This window comes from Lampetra planeri, chromosome 30 (genome assembly GCF_965212315.1).
Source record: "Lampetra planeri chromosome 30, kcLamPlan1.2.h2, whole genome shotgun sequence".
NCBI classification, from domain to species: Eukaryota; Metazoa; Chordata; class Hyperoartia; order Petromyzontiformes; family Petromyzontidae; genus Lampetra; species Lampetra planeri.
This window is the reverse complement of record NC_136136.1, coordinates 9,921,540-9,942,528: the sequence shown is the minus strand read 5'-3', so window position 1 is coordinate 9,942,528 and position 20,989 is coordinate 9,921,540. Positions and strand designations below refer to the sequence as shown.

At 48.5% G+C, this 20,989-nt stretch overlaps 1 protein-coding gene across 4 annotated transcripts in view; it reads left to right on the top strand.

Moving 5' to 3' along the window:
* The first annotated feature begins 5,291 nt into the window (after positions 1-5,291).
* LOC144728954 (uncharacterized) overlaps positions 5,292-20,989 on the top strand; it is an 80,861-nt gene continuing 65,163 nt past the window's right edge. For 3 of the 4 annotated variants that reach the window (XM_078608740.1, XM_078608741.1, XM_078608737.1), the window contains exon 1: positions 5,292-6,072. The gene's annotated coding sequence lies outside the window, so the exon portion shown is untranslated. Of the gene's footprint in view, positions 6,073-6,113; positions 7,476-20,989 lie in introns of those variants that run through there. The other variant, XM_078608738.1, reaches the window with a different exon arrangement.

Here is a 20,989-nt window from a genome sequence, read left to right as displayed (position 1 = left end):
CAGTGTCGTGCGTAGGTCGCAATGCACCGGGTGCAGTGTCGTGCGTAAGTCGCAATGCACCGGGTGCAGTGTCGTGCGTAAGTTGCAATGCACTGGGTGCAGTGTCGTGCGTTGCAATGCACTGGGTGCAGTGTCGTGCGTAAGTCGCAATGCACCGGGTGCAGTGTCGTGCGTAAGTTGCAATGCACTGGGTGGGGTGCAGTGCGTAAGTTGCAATGCACTGGGTGCAGTGTCGTGCGTAAGTTGCAATGCACTGGGTGGTGGTGCAGTGAGTAAGTTGCAATGCACTGGGTGCAGTGTCGTGCGTAAGTTGCAATGCACCGGGTAAAGTGCAGTGCGTAAGTTGCAATGCACTGGGTGCAGTGTCGTGCGTAAGTTGCAATGCACTGGGTGCAGTGCCGTGCGTAAGTTGCAATGCACTGGGTGCAGTGTCGTGCGTAAGTTGCAATGCACCGGGTGGGGTGCACCGAGGGAGTGGACCGGGTACATTTCAGGATATTTGGTGCAGTGTACCGAGTGCGGTGCACCGTGGACAGGACAGTTACAGCCCCAGTGCAGTGCCATGGCACGGCCAAAACCTGCATTGCAATGCACGTGCAATGTATTTATCTGCCTGTGCAATGCACTGCCATTGCAGCAGAGGTGTGGACTCGAGTCATGTGACTTGGACTCGAGTCAGACTCGAGTCATGAATTTGATGACTTGCGACTCGACTTGGACTTGCATAACAATGACTTTGTCCCACCTATGAGATGTGGACTCGAGTCATGTGACTTGGACTCGAGTCAGACTCGAGTCATGAATTTGATGACTTGCGACTCGACTTGGACTTGCATAACAATGACTTTGTCCCACCTCTGCATTGCAGTGACACAAAGCAAAGTGGAGCAGAGCGGTGCAGCAGTTACAAGCACGCGTGCGAGTTACAGTCTAAGCATCATCTCATTAGTTTGCATGCAGGCTCAACGTATGTTGTAAAACAGGAGACCCTTGAATATCGCGGGTTTATCTTTCGCGGTTTCGACCTATCGGTGGGCAAACTCTTTCTGTGCGAATTTAGCGATCGCGGGCGTTGGTTTTGGCCATTCGCGGGTATAGCGCCCCCGAAAGTGTTGGTATCATGGGGCTGATGCGGTGGTGTGGAGCGGGACAGGCATTGGCACCTTTGCCGTGCTAAGGGGCCGTCCATAAATGACGTCACGCACTTAGGGGGGGGGGGTTGAGAAATGTGACGTCACATCAAAATGCGCAACTTTAAATAAATATAGACAACACGTTCTACTTAATTAAATATACTTTTTAATAAATGTTTTCCCCTACAACATCAGAGTGCAGCGCCACAATAAATAAGCGATTTGGAGCATGTTTTATATTTTGGGGGGGGGGGCAGAGCTTTGTGACGTCATATTTGAGGGGGTCTGACTTTTTGTGACGCCGTGTGGCGAAAGGGGGGGGGTCCAAAATCGTCCAAAATCGCGTGACGTCATTTATGGACGGCCCCCTAGCATCTCGCGGACAAAGATCCCCCCCCAGATTGTTGGGACAAGTGCTGTTAGCGAGCACCTATGAAGGCCGGGACGACACACGAGAGGGTGGGTGGCCAGCACCACGCCCGGCCGCCTTTGTCTCCCCAGTGGCGATGTTTACCCACCGCACCTCGGGTGACCGGGTATGGTAACCACTACACTACGGCTTTCCATTAGCGGACAAACACACACACACATTGGATCATCATCGATTAAGTATTGGTTCCGTATTACATTTCTATGTCTTGGAATGTTTTTGTTTGTACAGGGGCTTTACGTGTTTATGTACATTTCTTAGTTTATTTGGCACGCAGTTCATTGCTTGTTTCAATTGTGATGTGTCTATTTTTGGTGACCATGTACCCGAACACCATTGTTTAGGTTTTGAATATCGCGGTTTTGGCTTTCGCGGCACTTTCCAGGAACGATGACCCACGCGATATCCAAGGGTCTCCCGTAGAGACATGCGATGCAGCAGCAGCAGCGATGCCGTTCCATTTCAAGTGCAGTGAGATCCAAAATCCCAGTGGACTTGCGGTGCAGTATCAGGCGCACGCACAATGAAGCCAATAAACGTGGGTTTATTCGAGTATTTCGCTGCCATAAATTTCCACGTGATGAGGGGCCGTCCATAAATGACGTCACGCACCTAGGGGGGGGGGGGGTGTCAGACATTTGTGACGATGTGTGACGAGGGGGGGGTTTGAGAAATGTGACGTCACATCAAAATGCGCAACTTTAAATACATATAGACAAGACGTTCTAATGAATTAAATAGACCTTTTAATAAATGTTTTCTCCTACAACATCAGAGTGCAGCAGCGCATTAAATATGCACTACAATGACAATAGTTTAAAGCGATTTGAAGCATTTTGGGGGGGGGGGGGGGGGAGCAGAGCTTTGTGACGTCATATTTGAGGGGGGTCTGACTTTTGTGACGCCGTGTGACGATGAGGGGGGGGGGGGGGTCAAAAATCGTCAAAAATCGCGTGAAGTCATTTATGGACGGCCCCTAAGTCATTTCGTTGAGCTATCATATGTAGCCAGGTCACTTCTGAAAAAAAACCTCTATAGCTCAGTGGATTGCTCGGTCAATTGCCAGGGTCAACGGCGGCGTGGTGTATTCCGCAAATATGCCCGACTGTGAGGGCAGGCACAAGCCGGCGTGAGTAGGTTAAACGTTGAGTTTTATAAGGGCACCACGGGGTGACCAGCCCCTCCCCACCTAGCTCCTCCCCACCCAGCCCCTCCCCACCCAGCCCCACCCAGCCCCTCCCACCCTCCTCACCCAGCCCCTCGCTACCCACCCAGCCCCTCCCCACCCTCCCCTCCCCACCCAGCCCCACCCACCCCACCCAGCCCCTCCCCACCCTCCCCTCCCCACCTAGCCCCACCCTCCCCACCCAGCCCCTCCCCACCCTCCCCTCCCCACCCCACCCAGCCCATCCCTCCCCACCCAGCCCCTCCCTGCACGACGGACACAATAATCCCTGTGGGCTGGTGTAACCAGGAGGTTCCTACCAGTAAAATATTGTATTTTAAACAGAACGATATATACAAGCGCGAAATTTAACATCCATGGTGAGATATCATCTTGATAAGTAAAATTGATGGAATCTTGTCAAAGAACGATGAAATTACGAACCAAAAGCATTGACAACTATGCAGGAATTTCTATTCCAAGTGATCTAATGTGACTCGTCAGTGAATGTGCCGTTCTAGTGTACACTAAAGTAAAGTACACTGGACTTTAAATGCATTTTCAGTTTATCCCAAGGTTTGGAAGAATGTACTTCATAGAGCTGCAGAGTAGCTTCATTACAGATGTCGTGTAGTTCTCATACAGGTGTTGTTTGTTGTAGTACAGAGTTAGAATGATGGCTTTAATTTAAGTTATCTTGTGGTGGTTGTTGTTGTTTGACTTGTATCCCACTGGGATTTTTGCACAGTGCATTGGTGTACGGTGTTTTTTTTCTGAAAGATTTTTGCAGTTTTTTCCTGGATTTTTCTGTTTGCCCATAGTCACTTTAAGAAGTTGTCTTGTTCACGTTTTTTTTGTTGCGTTTGCACCCGATTCAAGAGCCGAATGGCTCACAGGGCCATACCAAATTAATGAAACTGAAAACTGAAAAACTGATAAGCTCCAGTACAGATGCAGTGTAGCTCTAAGATGTGCGATGTAGCCCCAATTCAGGTGCAGTGTAGTAACCCCAATGGATGTGCAGTGGCCCCAAGTGGCCCCAATGGATGTGCAGTGGCCCCAACGGATGTGCAGTGGCCCCGATGGATGTGCAGTGGCCCCAAGTGGCCCCGATGGATGTGCAGTGGCCCCAAGTGGCCCCGATGGATGTGCAGTGGCCCCAAGTGGCCCCAATGGATGTCCAGTGGCCCCAATGGATGTGCAGTGGCCCCAAGTGGCCCCGATGGAGGTGCAGTGGCCCCAAGTGGCCCCGATGGATGTGCAGTGGCCCCAAGTGGCCCCGATGGATGTGCAGTGGCCCCGATGGATGTGCAGTGGCCCCGATGGATGTGCAGTGGCCCCAAGTGGCCCCGATGGATGTGCAGTGGCCCCAATGGATGTGCAGTGGCCCCAAGTGGCCCCAATGGATGTCCAGTGGCCCCAAGTGGCCCCGATGGATGTGCAGTGGCCCCAAGTGGCCCCGATGGATGTGCAGTGGCCCCAAGTGGCCCCAATGGATGTGCAGTGGCCCCAAGTGGCCCCAATGGATGTGCAGTGGCCCCAAGTGGCCCCAATGGATGTGCAGTGGCCCCAAGTGGCCCCGATGGATGTGCAGTGGCCCCAAGTGGCCCCAATGGATGTGCAGTGGCCCCAAGTGGCCCCAATGGATGTGCAGTGGCCCCAAGTGGCCCCAATGGATGTGCAGTGGCCCCAAGTGGCCCCAATGGATGTGCAGTGGCCCCAAGTGGCCCCAATGGATGTGCAGTGGCCCCAAGTGGCCCCAATGGATGTGCAGTGGCCCCAAGTGGCCCCAATGGATGTGCAGTGGCCCCAAGTGGCCCCGATGGATGTGCAGTGGCCCCAAGTGGCCCCAATGGATTTGCAGTGGCCCCAAGTGGCCCCAATGGATGTGCGGTGTAAAGCAATGCAGTGGGTGCAGTGCGTTTTAATGCGCGGTTACCTCGCTGTTTGTTTTGCATTTTATTAGAAAATCACACAAACAAGCGAGCGAGTCAAATGACAGCGTTGGATTTGTTAGGAGAGTTGACCGAGCGCGCTTGTTCGTTCGCGTTCGTCGCTGTTGTCTGTTAGAAATCAAATAAAATGTGCGCAGTCACTGCATGGGATGATGTCGCCGTGTCTTTAAGGGGGAGATAACAGATGTAAATTTGTTAATTTTAAAACTTTCCAATTAATATTTTATCGCGACGTTATCGATGTGTCATGTGCAGCCCCTTTTACCCTTGTTCACACGTATATTTGTTCTAATTAAATTTGCTTTATCTATTTAGTAATGAAATGTTAATTTCACTTAATAACTTCGCCCGCGGAGGGATACACCGCACTCACCTCCCCGTACAGCTGCTCGCAGCGGAGGCACCCAGGCTCCGCACACACAATTACAGCGCTGCCGTAATGACGAATGCCATTACATTCGTCATTACGGTAGCATGTGTGCACTTGTCTGCGTGTGTGTTTTGTTGTCGCTGCTGCTGCTGTTGCATTGAGTATTTGCAAGTGTAAGTTTGCTGACGGCGGAACTATTTGTTCATCGCGTAGTGGCCGCGCCGGGCCGGGCCGCGGTGCCCCGGCTTGAGTGACGTCACGCAGCACTCGTGCGTTTGCAAAATCGGCTTCACCACCACCAACCATCAGTAGCAGCAGCAGCAACAACATCAACATCATCATCAGAACCTTTGTCCTCGTCACGACGCCTGCTGCAGTTGTCCAGTTGCTGATTCTGCCTTTGCCACTCGCTCCTGGAGGGACTTAAAGAAGCCGATTGGACTGCACGGGCCGCAACAGCAACATCCTGGGTCCATCACCCGGACCTCCCTACCTCCTCATCCACCTCCTCTGCTTCATCATCATCACCACACCACCTCATCTTGTAATCTTCTCTCTCCAGGTCATAGCCTTCTGCTTCCCCTTGCTGAGCTCTCCCAGTTGCTCCGCTGCATCTTTCTCCCTCCACTCACCCACAACTTCTCTCTCTGTCACCTCGTCTACATCATCATCATCGTTCTTTCACCAGCCCCTTGTCCTCAGTCGTCCCCACCTGCAGCTCCTGCAGGGTTGCTAAAATCTCCCTGGTTTCTCAGCGCCACTTCCACCAACATAAACAACAAACACAAACTTCATAAACTTCGCTCCGATTCCCGCCGTCAGCCTCTTTAACCTCCTCTCTTCTGCTCAATCTCTTCACCACCTCGTGCCTTTACAATCACTGCCACTTCTCTCTCTCATCGACAAGGTAACTCACGACTTTACTGATCCCCACCACCTCCTCCATCCATCTCGCCCTCATCCCAACTCCTCGACCGCCTCATCGCGGCCGCGTGGAGCTCCGCAGTGAAGGTGACGAGGTGAGGGCGCCACACATTTGTGTTTGATTCAAAACAAACTTGTGTTTACTCCTGCGCATCATTAATGTGTGTGTGCAAGTGCTAGATATGTGTGTGTAGGTTGTGACCATACGTCTCCCACTATAGTTATTGAGATTTCGTGAGAGCGGGGAGCATAGAAGTACTGTACTACACATAAAACCACACAATGGACCTTGCTTAACTCATCCGCTGCTGCTCATGCTGCAATTTACATCCACCCGAGCAATTATTCCAGAGGCTCAAGACTCTGCTTAGCTTACGAGATAAGATGCATAAGCGTGGCCGAGGCTCTCATCCAGCAGTGGATTTATAAAAGTGTTGTACGTGTATGAAAATCTGGGGGTAAGGTGTTCAATAACACAGTGTACCCGGGGCGGTTGTTTTGGTAGGGCTGGCAGTCAGGTCCCCTCCCACAACATCTTATGTGGCAAAGATCCAGCCAACTTCAGCTAGCAACGTATCCAACTTGTCAGAGAGCAGCGATTGCCGGGTCATCAGCATACACGTAACATGGTTGACCAGTAGGGAGCCGTCCATCAACTTCACACGTGCGTCGATCCCCCCCACCGTTACATGTGTACCAGATAGAATGGAAATTAGACTGCTGCAAGCCACGATATGCTTCTCGAACTACCTATACAGTACACGATCAAAATGGTAAATAGTTTTGGGGGGAGCAAAGGACTTCCCTGTCACACAGCCAAGGACGCGGTTCCCATCCGTGAGCTCTTCTGGCAGGCGAGGGAGGCTGCGTTTGCTGGCTAGGTCAAGTAGCACCGCATGGCATAGCCACCTCATGCCCAGGCTGGGTCAAGTAGCACCGCATGGCATAGCCACCGCATCGCATAGCCACCGCATGGCCAAGCTGGGTCACGAAGCACCGCATGGCATAGCCACCGCATGGCATAGCCACCTCATGGCCAGGCAGCTTCTGTTTGGTTGGATCGAAGGGGCTAAACGAGCGCGGCACGGGCTAGAGACGAGGTGGACTGATGCGCGCTACAGGGGGGTGTAGAGCTGAGTGGATTTGCCGGTGACTGGTTTAAAATCGGCTTATGTGGAGGAAGTTCGTGAAGGACGCTGCTGCTGCTGTTACTGGGCAGCTTGGAGGAAGTCGGCCTCCAGCAACAGCGGCGGGGGGCGGAGGCGCTACGCTCACAACAACGAGCGCAGCGCCGGGCGGCTAACGCTACCGCAAGTTGGGGGTAGTGTGGAGTTTCCAGGTTGTTGCATATTCCAGTCGTCTCCGTCAGTCAAGTAACACATGGGTCAGTCCCGTGACCTCCTGCAAGCAGCGACAGCCTTCTACACTTCACGTGGCCGCCTCAAAAGTGCACATATCCTGGCACAAGCGCCGTGGTAACCTCACCATCGTGCTCGGGGTGAGTGGCGATTGTCGGCTTTGTTTGTGGCTGGTTTATTAGGTCGGCGCAAACAGCGCTCGCCACAATCGTGTACGGGCTGTGTGTACGCAGTGCACGTGTGTGCATTATGCATGTGTATGGGTGCATGTGTATGGGTGTATGTGCATACGTGTTTACTGTGCATATGGGGGAGCAGCGGATCGCGCACTGCGCCACGAACCGAATTTGATTACCGGTCACGGACCAATAACAGTGACAACGACTATTCGAACCGGTCATGAGCTTCTCCCAGGGTCGACTCAGCCATAAACTAGTTCCTGCTGTGGCGTGCAATCGTCAGCACTAGGGAGACGAAGGCGGTCGGGCGTGATGTTGGTCACCGACCCCCCTCGTGTGCCGTGTCGGACTTCATAGGTTCTGCTCGGCAGCTTTGGCTTAGTGTGTTACTCTGCATGTGTGCTGTTTGCACAGACCCAATATTGCATATGGTGAGCGCTGAGTGACTTATAATCCTGTCTGCGGCATTCTCCGCGAAGTTAACTCGGCTTGTGTGTAAACAGCAGCAACTGGGGAGACAAAGGCGGGCGGGCGTGGTTCCTGTCCACACCACCCGCCTGCCAACGTGCCCCACGCCGGCTTGAATAGGTGCTCGCGAACAGAAACACGTGTCTCTCTGGGCTTTGAGGCGTCTCGTGTTACAGTGCTGTAGTTTGCATTGTAATCGTTGATGAATTCCCCGATGCCCGGGACCCGCACCCCACGGACTTCAGGTGAGTGTCGATGTTTTATCTCCGGTTCGGGTCTGCTCCGCTTGACCGTTCTCGCCTGGATTTCCAGCGGGCGAAGGTGCGAGGCGCTCGGTAGCCAAACAAGGCCCCGCCACCCACACATTTTCGACCCTTCGGCCACTTTATACACTTTAAAAATATATATATTTTTGGAAGATTTAACTTTTAAAGACTTGTTATACGTGACACAGATGTTAATGCCAACACGCTGTGCAGCTGAGAGAGTTGAACAGCGCTGAAGTTATTGGTTATTGATTTTTGCAAACTGCAAGTTGCCGGGCCGCGCATTACAATGCGGGGTAAGGCGTCGTCACGATGTGCACACACACATACAACTCTTTCTCTCTCCTCTACGCGCTCTTAAAGATACTTGAGCACGAATAATAACGACATGCACGGTGCAAACGGGTCTCTCTTTCCTCGTTAGTGTAATGCGATTGCATGTTTCTTCTTCGGCACTGTAACGTCTTAATTCTTTGCTCTGAGCGAAGGCGTTCGAGCAGAGAGCGGACGTGTCCCGGCACGCAGCCGCTGCCATTCTCAGGTTCCCAATTCAATGCAGTACTTGCAACATGATAAAACAAAGTCTTCCAGTCGAGATGCAAGATCAATAGGTCAAATTGGCCACCGTGTTTCGCTGTCGCTTCCTTTCCGTTGCTAGACCATGATCTTCATAATTTCACCACCACCCTGACTTGGGGTTTTCCTCTTACGTCCTTAAAAAAAGGTCTACTGTAGTATTCAAGTCGCATTATCACCAATAACCACCGTATTGGCTTTAGGCCCCATCATTGTATGCCGATCTATGAATGCAACCCTTCAAGTGCCTGATCATACAAAACTCAGAACAGTTGCACGCGACAATTGTTGAGACCATTAATTGAAAAGTTGTGGTTTAGCATCGACTCATAACCACGATCCTCATCTTGGTCTGTCCGGGGGTCGATAAAACAGTACCAGCTTGCTGAGCCTGCAGCGCTTAGTGCTGGAGATCAAACACTGGTGGGAGTTTCGATTTAAAGCTTTCGTGACTGCAGGGATTCATCTTATTGTCTTTCCGACAGCCCTGTTCTTCACCTGAGGACGGCTGCTTGCGTTGTGGCCGAAACGTCGTGAGAATTTTATTTAATTATGTTTTATTTTTATTATTTCCCTTCTACGTGACTTTACCGAAAGAACCAAGAAGACTGGTGGGAGTTGTACAACATAGAACATGTTGTAGTGGGCCCGGTGTTGTAAACGCTGAAGCTGCTCTAAGATGGTTGTACGTCAGAAGTAGTTGTGTTAATTAATTTATTGCACCATGTGCATGTGGGATTGCAATCGCTTTTGTTTAGGGAAGTCAAAGGTGCTCGAATTGTGTTCCGTGAACTATGCTTTCTACCATAGAAACGTGGAGTTTACACACACCTGGTTTAGTACCAGCAAGGAGATAAGCATCCAGTAATTCGTATAACGTGGAGGACACTTTGACATTTAGCTTAAGCTGTGTGTAAACAGAACTCGTAAAACCTCAGTGTTATATTCTGATGATCCTAACGTATTATTTTGTGCGGAGAAAAACTTGAGTTTGCTCTGTATATTGGATTGTGGTTGCTGGCCGGAAAGGAGGTAGAGTGGGGAAGTCGCGTTGAAATTTTACATGTTTAGCTGTTGAAATGTCACAGCACTTTAATTAATACAAGGACAAAGATCCCCCGTGTATCCTTAACAGGCTGTTGGGGTAAGTGCTGTTAGGGTATAGTACCTATGAAGGCAGGAACGGTGCACGAGGGGGTGGGTGGCCAGCACCACGCCCGACCGGCTTTCTGTCCCCAGTGGCGATGTTTACACACCGCACTAGGTACTCATTTGAGGCCCAGGACCGGTTCAGATAATCGTCACTGGTGTTGGCCGTGAACGGGAATCGAACTCGGCGCGCTAACCGCTTCACCACCGCTTCCCATTACCCACAGACACACACATAAACACGCAACTATTGTCTGCCAGTCGAGTAAATTTTTTGCCAAATTTTGAAAAATGAACCCCCCCAAACATTACTCATTTAAGATTGTAACATAGCAATCATCGTCGTGTATTAATTCATACCAATACCCGGCATTCTCCACGAAGTGACTGTGAACGTCACCACGGCGCCTGTGCCAGGCCAGGTGCACTTGGAGGGCACCTGAAGTGTCAAAGGCTCGCTGACAGGAGGTTACGTGCCATGGGTTGACTGAGATGACTGGCAGATTAATACAAAATAATTAATACACTACCACATCCACATGCTAACCCTTGCAACACGGGAACCACAACACAGTCGTCAACACTCTGGCCTTAAACAAATTATATATGTAATAGGCAACGTTTTGGGCAATGTTCCATCATTGCAAATCTTACAATACAGGAGCTTGGCAATTGTGTGTCTTTGTCACCTCCATACGGAACGTACAATTTTCTCCTATTGCATTAGGCTAGCCTGCATTTGGCTAGTCTGTCAGAACGTCTGAAAGAGAACGCTTTAGTACTTCAGCAGTTTCCGTTGGTGTATGAGAACATTTTTGTACAAACGCACACTTAAGAAAGTTCGGAAAATGGAGCCATTATGTGAACTGCAGCAACTGTATTTGCTTACGTAGTGTGAGGGTGGAGTCATTTGTGCATCGCCAAGGAGAATTCAGACATTGCACGCGCGATTAGCACGGGTTAAAGCTGTTCAGTATACGTACCAAATATCAATACCCGTCATTCGCCACTAAGTGACGGTGGCATCACCACGACGCCTGTGCCAGGCCAGGTGCACTTTGAGACCACGTCAAGTGTCGAAGGCTCGCTGACAAGAGATCATGAAACAGACCCAGGTGCCATGAATAAGATTGTGCCAACGTGCTGCATTTTAGCACCCGGCGCTCCGCTCGTTGTTGTGAGCGTCGCTCTACCCTCCGTTGTTGCTGGAGGGCGACTGCCTCCACCTGCCCAGTAGCATCCTTCATGAGCCTCCTCCATATACATACGTACGTACGTGCGCGAACGCACTCGCAATGCCGTGCAACCCACCACACTCGCCGAGTCGAGCAGAGGACAATTCACGACTCACCAGAGACAATAAAACAGCACCCGAGGGCAAAGTACAGGCAAAGGGGGAGCTTGGAATCTGAGAGCAAGATGTCTCGCTTATTTTACGACAGTTGTGTGTATTCAGAGTGCGATGTGTGCTCTCGTGTTGGACAGTTGTTTTGTAAAGCAAAAAAACGCCTTCTGTTTGTGAGCGAGGCGGAAATGGATTGGCGAGAGCGGGCACGTGAGGGGCTCTCTCTCTGTGGGCAGCGGGACGCGGTGTTTGCGTTTGCCCCCGTCGTTTTGGGCCGTGTCTGCGAAACGGGACGTGGACCCACCCCCAAACCTGGCCCCCTCCCCTCCCCCTGGCCATGTGTGCCCGTGGGGGGAGTCATGAGTGTTCATAGAATCAGAATCTTGAGTTATATCTTGAGTTATATCTTGAGTTATTCTGGAGAAATCCGATGAGCTGTGAAGCTCTTTTTTCACAGATGTCCCAGGGCGCCACGGTGGCAAGATGTTCACCACCATGCCTGGTATACAGGAGGTCGTGGGTTCGATCCTGACCTTGGGTTCGATCCCGACCCTGACGTCTGTATGCTTAGGGTTTGGATGTTCTCCCCGTGGTCGAGTGGAGGTAAAAACCGGAGGGCTTGGAGAAAAATCCACGTGACCACGGGGAGAACATGCGAACTCCAAATATACAGCAGGTGTCAGGGTCGGGATCGAACCCACAACATCCTGTATACCAGGTGAGGTAGTTAACATCTCGCCACCGTGGCGCCCCATGAAGGAGGAAGCATCACAGCATCGATGCACCACTCTGCTACTCCTGTATATATGTTGAAATTCTTTCTACCGTACGTAGCCAACCGTGCTAATCGGAGGTACTCCTAACGAAGTTATCCTGGCTCAACTACGTCAGTGTAAAATGATAGCTGTTTCTCAACATTAACATTAGCCGTACAACAAAGAAGACTGATAAAGCATGCGCACAAATGAACGAAGCACTGCTGAACTACTCATAACGAATCCACATTCTGCACTTTTTTCAAGTGTGCATTTGTAGAATGTCTTCATTGCCAACTAATTGACAACATGTTAACGTATTGTCCGAACACATTTTCCATACTGCTTAAGATGTCCCTTGTGCAGACATGTGGCAGGTTCTGCAGTGGTATGTTCTGTAAAGGTTGTATAAAGATGGACATATCATTGTCAAACTTTTGTATTTTAAGTTTTTGGCATTCGGTCACACGGTATCCGTTTCCTAATTAAGGTGCAATGTTCCTTCAGCAGCTAAACTTGTAAAATATTTCCACGTGACTTTCTCAGTCTAGCACCCAAGCACCGCCAGCCAATGAGTGTGTTTTTTGTAACAACGGGATACACGTTCACATCGCCATACTCTTGACACCAGCAACTCAAGTCAAATTTCCTGGCCATACAATATTACACGTGTAATTATCAACAACAAAATGTGGTTTGTAAAGTTGACTTGGGTCTGCTTCGGTCTGACTCAGCCTATGTGAGTACACAGAATCATCAAACATCGCTACAAATAAAATAAGGGTTGGCTGGACCTGCGTGATGCTGTGTACTCTACTTCATTGTGTATTGTTCAGGATTAAATAGATCCTTGCTAATATGATGTATTCCAGCAGGTCTATAAGGACAAATGGGAGATCTTTGCCACGTGTATGTGCTGAGTGGTGGGTGTCGTGGTAATGTAAGTTTACAGTTCTACAATCGAAAGTTGTTTTTATTCAGAACCTTATTTCCCCGAGTAAAGCTCATTGAGCTTAGAGGCTATTTCTTAAGGGCGACTCGGCCGGTAGACAACATAACAGTGGTTGATTGAAGCTCGATTCTTGAAGCGCAACAGTCGTAATTATTAGCATCTGCAACTGACTTGGGCCTCCTCTAGGATGACTGCCTCAAATGAGTATTTGCTGTGGTCAAGAATGGGTCCTAGATGGGATTACAGTGACTCAAGCTGTGTGATGGCGGCCTTCAACGTTTCCTTGTCTCCATAGATGCTGTCTGACTACACGAACCCAAACAGGCCTGCGAGGCCAACCTTGGCATCTGTGTGTGCTAGGCAAATTATTAGGCAGACAAGAAGGTCAATGTAAGGTGCTTAGCATGTTAAAAGGTTGCATTGTTTAAAAGAGTCTAACACATGTGCAGGATACACAGACACCCCAGGCTAACTTCAACCACGGCTACATTCAGTTTTCTGTTGAAATAAGCAAAACTACCACTCGGCATGGCTTGTATTGTATTCAGCGTGCGCCGTTGCTTGAGAAAGACAGCATCTGGTCAGGCATGATACAGCATTATTGGTTAGGGTCACTGTATCAGGAAGTATTTGATAATGCCCTAAATATAGTTATCTCACCCTGCTTATGGTACACTTGAACAACTAGAAACGTGGATTTGTCATCGTTCACTCTAGTGGGGCAGGGAGCTATGGAGATTTAACATTGCCTCTCTGATTTTTGAACACGGAATTTTTTTAAACTTTCGACTGTTAACAAACTACTGTTATTCTACTCCAGTTTTCTACAATGCACATGACTCCGACTTTTAAATCGCGATTAGGCGGAGGCGCACACAGAGATACACCCTCTCAAAGATAATTGTACCAACACATGTTTTCTTCCAAATAGACTCGTGGGGTAGGCAGTGTTAGCAAGCACCTATTATAGTCGGCTAACTGGTGTGTGCAGCAAAACACGCGCCCACCAATGTCCATGAATTTAATGGAACTGCATCGGGTGCATTTTTTTTAGGCTGAGTTGACCCACGGGGAGGCCGACTCAGGTTTAAGGTATCAATAGCTGCTGCTGCTGATGACTCTACGGTCTCTCGTTGCGGCGGTTTGTAACCGTGGGTTGAGTAGGGAACAAAAGATTCGCCACTCTGAGCACGTATGCCAACACACGCGGCAGTAATTCTAATGACGTTCGCACCGATTTAAACGCGAGTGGCACTGGGTAGAGTGGGTGACGGTGTAATTGCTTAACGTTGCTTGGCCTCAAGTGCCTTGCAGCTATTAAGTGTGTTGTTTACAACTGTGACAGTGCTGATGTTAATTTGTGCAGTGTTATACTGTATTTCTAATAGCACACACACAGTACCAAAGATGAAAAAAATATCTTATACTGTATAGCCTACATACGTTATTGTTGGGGCAAGTGCTGTTAACAATCACCTATGAAGCAAGAACTTGCTTTTGCATACATACATATACACACACATTGCAATGCATATCCTGGTACAAAGACAAAAAAATACTTGAATGTCATTGCCAGAACCATGCCTGGCTGCCTTTGTCTTTCTGGTGCTCATGTTAACACATTGCACCAGGTACTGAGTTACGGCTGACCTAAGGGAAACCGTGGGTCAGTTCATATCTTCGTCACTGATGTTAGCCATGGCCAGAAATTTAACTCAGACCGCTGTGATCGTAGTGCAGTGCACTAACCACGATGGCACCGCTGCACCAGCACACACACTGGCACATACACAGTTGCTGACTCTTGCAGGTTGAAGATACCAACACTTGGTTTATATTTTCAACTGAAAAAGGCCGAATGAAACCTCACTCACTGTGTTGTTGGAGCTTTATGACAGAAGGTACAATTTTGATTTGATAATTGCCAAATTAGCCTTCGAATAACAAGTGTACTTCAATTCGAAAAACAGCTCCTGGCATTTGAACATAGGTGTTGGATGCTTGGACTGTTATGCTATGATAGGATAAGCAATTTGAAGTTAGAAACAGAACATACCAAGAAAAGTGTTTAGGCATAATCAGGTAGATGGGTACTCTTAGTTCTTTCGGTAAAGTCACGTAGGTAAAAAATGAAATTAAAATTTAAAAAAATAAAACAATAAAATGTTATTAATTTTAATTTCATTTTCTACCTACGTGACTTTACCGAGAGAACTAAGAGTATGAATCCTTGGAGTCACGAAAGCTTCAAATCTAGAATTACAGGTAGATGGGGTTGCAATGAGTGGGACGCGTGTGCGGGATGGGTGAGGGCTGGTTGCTGAGACAGGCATGGGAGCAGACCCAGACCTCGGTGACTGAGGGGAGAACTCTAACCAATTGGTTAGGAATCGTAGACTGTAGATTAAATTTGTAGTTTGGGTGTTGATTGTAAAGGAAACACGCCGAGGGTATGGTGGCATCATCAGCGTGGGCCATGAAGGCCTGTTGTGTGTGCTTGTTTTAGATGGTGCATTCTCTCTGTGCGGAGTGGCTTTGATTGTTGCTTTGTTGCTTCAACTCACTGAATGCTAGGGCCACCGAAGTGGCAGACTGTGGGCATGTGGCGCAGATAATGATGGCGGTGGCTGTGTTCCAGATTTCTGGGAATGAGCTCATTTGTAAAGGGGCTCTATTAGCAGGGTGAGAGAGGCAGAAGGACTGTTCGAAGTCGTTTCTATACCACCCCTCTCCACACCGCACTGCTAAACACCCCTCTTACACCCACTCACCCCTCTTAACACCCCCAATGCAGCACGTAAAGTAAAATACCCTGTAAACCCTCGCGAGGGTCGGCCCAGCCCCGGTTATTTTAAACGAAGTTGGACTTTCATCGGAGGTGGTGGGGGGGGGGGTCTTTGTAATGCGTTCAGCGTCTTTCCTGCACACGCAGCGTTACGACGTTTTTAGCGGCGGCACGAAAGTTCGGGGCGGGTTCGTAAACCCAGCAGATATCCACTGGATTGCCCAGTCACTCAACTCTCCAAACATCATCAACTCTGATATTAGCACAGTAATATTACATAAACAATATATGAAGTTATTGTTTGAGTAAAGACCCATTGCAAGGTGTGTAAAGATGCGCCCACCTCAGGATTAGATAATTCTCACAATTCGATTAAAGAATAAAAAATCGTCAAAGAAATTCAACATACGCAGTCATGCAACTAGTGGCTGCCAAGACCATCTAACCAATTACATACAACGTACACAACTTGAAACTAATTAATTAACCGTTCCCATGTGTTTTTCAGTCACAAAACGGTGCCCGTGATGAAAGTGAGTGCTTTAGCCCGCTGGGCTGCTGCAGTGTGTGTCCACGTTCGAGTATTATCCTTTCATACCGCATCGTGCGATTTCAGTCGCGCTTCTGAGGCCGTCTGGAACGCTGTCTCCTTAAGATATTGGGAAGCCACTGGAGCTATGCACTTTAAATCTGCAGGGTGGTCCAGATGTCTTGTGACCCCCCCCCCCCCCAATTGAATTCTCTAAAACCTAAACACAATTTAGGTAAGGTTTATTTAAAACAAAACTAAAACAGTTTTGGTAGTCAATTAATTGGACATCTGGACCACGTTCTACATTGAAAACAATTTTTTTAGAACTGCTTTCTGTGAGTTCGTTGTCCTCTCGCATCTATTAGCACGGTTGGCTACGTACGGTGTGAAAGAAGTTCAACATACATACTTATGCTTGGCCTTTCTCCGGATACTTTTGTTTTCTTCTCACAAGCAAAATCAAAAATTAAGCGAGCTTTCCTAAAAAGTCAAGAGCGGTGATTCTTCACCTGGGTGTGCGAGATGCCCTTTCTGTGGCCAGATTTTTTTAGAAGGTAAATCATCGAAACACAAATTGAGCATGGGCACCTAAGTACAACTGCTTTGTTTCATCAAGCCAATACATTAACATATTTTTTTTACGATTAAGATCAAAAGGGTTGCAAGGCTGCATGCAGTAAAGGTTGAGAACCACTTCTTTAGAGGCTAAGCGCAAAGTTTTTTTACTGGGTGACTGATAAATATCAACGATGACGATTGTTAAAATAAACTCCTCTTAGTACGTGTAGCCCAGACGGGCAGTCCAGAGCCGCCAGTCGTCGAGGCAGCTGTAATCTTCAACAGGGGCGATTTGTTTGAAGTTGTAGGTGCAGCCACGATGTGTCTGTGTGGCCTTTGGGGAGGGGAGAGGGACGAAGACCCCTTTTTTTTGTTAACAAGGATTCAGCTTCAAAGTTAATCAGTGATTAAATCAGAACTCAAGAAAAGTTGTCCGTGACTAATGAAGGGATTGTGTGATTTCTTTTTTTTAAACAGAATTTGTAATGAGTACAAAGACCATATTTGTACTGTGGGGGAAATAGAGTCAAGCAGCCTCTTGTTAAAAGTAACTAAAATGTAAATAAAGCTCTCTGGACGCGAATCAGCATTTTAATTAACTTTTTGAAGAATGGGGATGATGGGGGAGGGGAGGTGGGGTTGAGTGAGCTCCTTTTGTACTTTTGTTCTGGAATGTTGGTAACATTTGAAAGATCACAAATGCAAATGGATGCATAATACAAATCTGCATTCGCCTGTGCTCAGAGCCCCAGCATGCATGGCCACTGAACACAATGAACTAAACTCTTTATTTTACCAGGTAAGGCCCACTGACCTATATAGCTCTTTTTCAGAAGCGACCTGGTCACAAACGATTGCTCAACGTCAAAATGTATAGCAGCCAAATACTCTAAACCCACTTTTATTCTAAATGTGGAGGGAGAAAAATTCACGCGACCACGGAGAGAACACGCAAATATACAGCAGGCGTCGGAGTCCGGATCGAACCCATGAACCTCCTGCATACCAGGCGAGGTAGTTAACATCTCGCCACCGTGGCACAATAGTCACAGTGGTGGACAGCTCCACCTGGCTGCATGCCCAGTGCTCGCCGCCAAAAGCAGCCCAAGCAGGAGGCACCGATTCCACCCGTGGCTTTAGTGATGTAACTATTGAGCAATTAAAATGTATTCTTATGGTCAAGGCGAACTTGTGCTTGTTTTTGCGCTGCTGGATGCCGGCCTGCCCACAACGTGCAGGGAGTGGGGGTTATTTGACTGTACTGTGCCACTGCTTTGTGTGGGTTTAAGGCAGGGAGCATATATGAGCACAGCAGTACAGTATAACAATGTATTTTTTCTGCACCTGCCCTTTGCTGCCTACCACGCAGCCTATAACAACCTGTTTGTGCGTCGTGCTCACTCATACAAGCACTATCCAGCCTGCAGCTTCCTTAGCCTCTTGACAAGATCGGGCACGTTCATGATCATTTAATCAAAGGCATGGTGAGGATATATACTTTGTATTCCGTGTGAAAGAATTGATTACTTCCTATAAATACCTCTTCACGTTCATTACAAACACTCCCCTTTATCAGATATATATTTAAATTGTATGTAAAAACATTTTGGGAAGTGGTGCTTCTACAGCATAGTAAGGGGCAGTGACTTTGAGATAATTTATTTAAGACCACAATTTACAACGTGGTGCCCAAAAACCTTGAAGTTGACATGTGGATAGCATTTTTTTAGTCGTACCCACGTAAATCTGCAAATCGTCGCAAGGGCAATAGCACGTAATTGTGAGTCGAATCGTGATGCGGAATAATGACAGCTCATTGAATTGGGGAAGAGAGGGATGGGAAGGGGGTAATCATTACACGTCCGGCGCAAACCGAAATCCTTGCCTCCGTAAGTTGCTGCTTGGCGGCTCGCACTCGGTATCTCAACACGCCTCATTGTGCTCCTCCCGGCTGGTGCTAATTCAGCGATTATTCACAGACGAGCAGTTGCTAAGGCGGTCGTTACGTCGCGTACCGAGAAGCAACCCTTTTTTTCACCCGCTGCTTCGTGTTCGAAACAGGTTTATAATGCAACAGGAATAGCCATTTGGTACGCTGCTGTGCGGCGCGGTGACTTAAGAGTGCTGAACTTGCAATCGTAATTTTTCAGTTTAATTCCTGCTACCAAGCGGGTTGATTCGACCCATCGTCATTTCATCCTCGTTATCGACTGCTGGATGAAGGCCCCCCCCCACAAGCCGTTGCCATTCCTCACAGTGGTGCCGCCTGGAATGCTCTTAGGAAGGCACTACAGCTTTGCACTTTTAAATTTCGATTGAAAACTAATTTCTTTAAAACTACTTTTTGTGCTTAGTTTGTTGTCCTCCCGCCCCGCATCTCCGATTAGCACGGTTGTCTACGTACGGTGGAAAAGAAGTTAAACATGCATACTGTACATAATGTAGAGATTTTCCCCTGCCAATGGAATGTGGAATGTTGATTATTTCATCAGGGTCGCCTATTGAGATGATGACCATTCCACGACCGGGATTTAAACTGGCAACCTTTTGTTTGTGAGTCCAACACTTGAACCAAAGTGCCACATGGCCAGTTCATTTTTATTCAAGGTTCCTAAAACATCCTCTGTCTTTTTTTTCTGCCAGTTATGTTTCATCATTCATAATCGTAGCGTCTCGATGGCATGCGGCCAGTTTTGGACGGCGTTGCTATGAAAGTTGCGATGAGTTCATGTGATCCGCGCGTTGTTTTTGTGCCGGCGTAACGTAAGCCAGTAAACAAGTAGTAGCGTTGAATCATTAAAAAAACCCATCACCACTTAAAAGGAGCATGTTGAGGCATGTGTTTCTAATAATCCCATAAGACACACGTGGGGATAACGCAAACAGGAATTGTGCTCGTTGCAGTCGCTGTTAGAAAAAAAAAACAATTGCACTTAAAGGATAACTTTGGCATATTAGAGGGAAACTAATGGAAATATAAGAGTGGAACCATCAAAGGGTGGAGGAGTGATGACGTAGAGACGCGAGGCTGTGATGAGGACTGCAGCTGTGCAGGGGTGGTGCCCTGTAGCAATGGAATGCAAAGACCTGCATCGATGGCACGGAGCATTTTGTCAAAGCAGCAGGGTTTTAAACTCCGGTCGTGGCTTTTGCGGACCGACAGAAAGCTGCTATCAAAGTGGGGCCTTTGGCAAAAATTCAATTACCAAAAATATACCTTCAGGCAAGCACTTGCCGACCACACGTACACGCGTGCACGCACGCTTACGCACGCACGCTTACGCACGCTTACACACGTGAACACACACTTAAACAACAGCCGCTCAAGTGGCAATTTTGTAACTTATGTGCTTGTGCCAGGCTTGGTACACCAATATCCATCGGAAATGGTGAAAGCTCACTGGCATGGAGTCATGGGACAGACCCGCGTGTTATGGTTTTACTGAGATGATAATTGGCAAATACACGTCCCGTACTCCCACCTCTGCCAACTCGCTGTGTTTTATCCACCCAGCCCTGAACTCATTATTGTGAGCGTTGCTCCTCTGCCTCGTGTTGTTACTGGAAGGCAGCTGCCATTAACTGGCTGGTAGCATCTTCCCCACAAAGATCCCCCCCTTATAGCCTTGACAGTATTGGGCTTGCCGGGTTCGTAGCGCAGCACGATAACCGCTACACTGCCGCTCCGCACTTCATACTCCAGGCTCACACATGTACACCAGCATGCACATGCACTACTGGGCAGGACTCCTGTCCACGTGAACGTCTAGAAAACCCCCACACACAACCTCCCACACCCCCCGGGGTCATGACCCTGGTGTCAGAAATCAACATTTGCATGTGTGCACTGTTCGCTGTGCTCTGCGGTACCCAAGCACCTGTGCTGTTTGTCAACTAAGACATATCATTTCACCATCAGCCATCTTACCAGTTGTGCAGCACTGTGGGGGTTAGAGAGATCTATTTGGTGTTCTTTGAAATCTCGGTAAAGGGTCGAATCGTATCATCTCTCTGGGGTCTAAAAAAATGAGAACTCATTGGCAGAACGTCGGTGGTATTCTTCATGTGAAGAGATTGGCCCACTGCCAT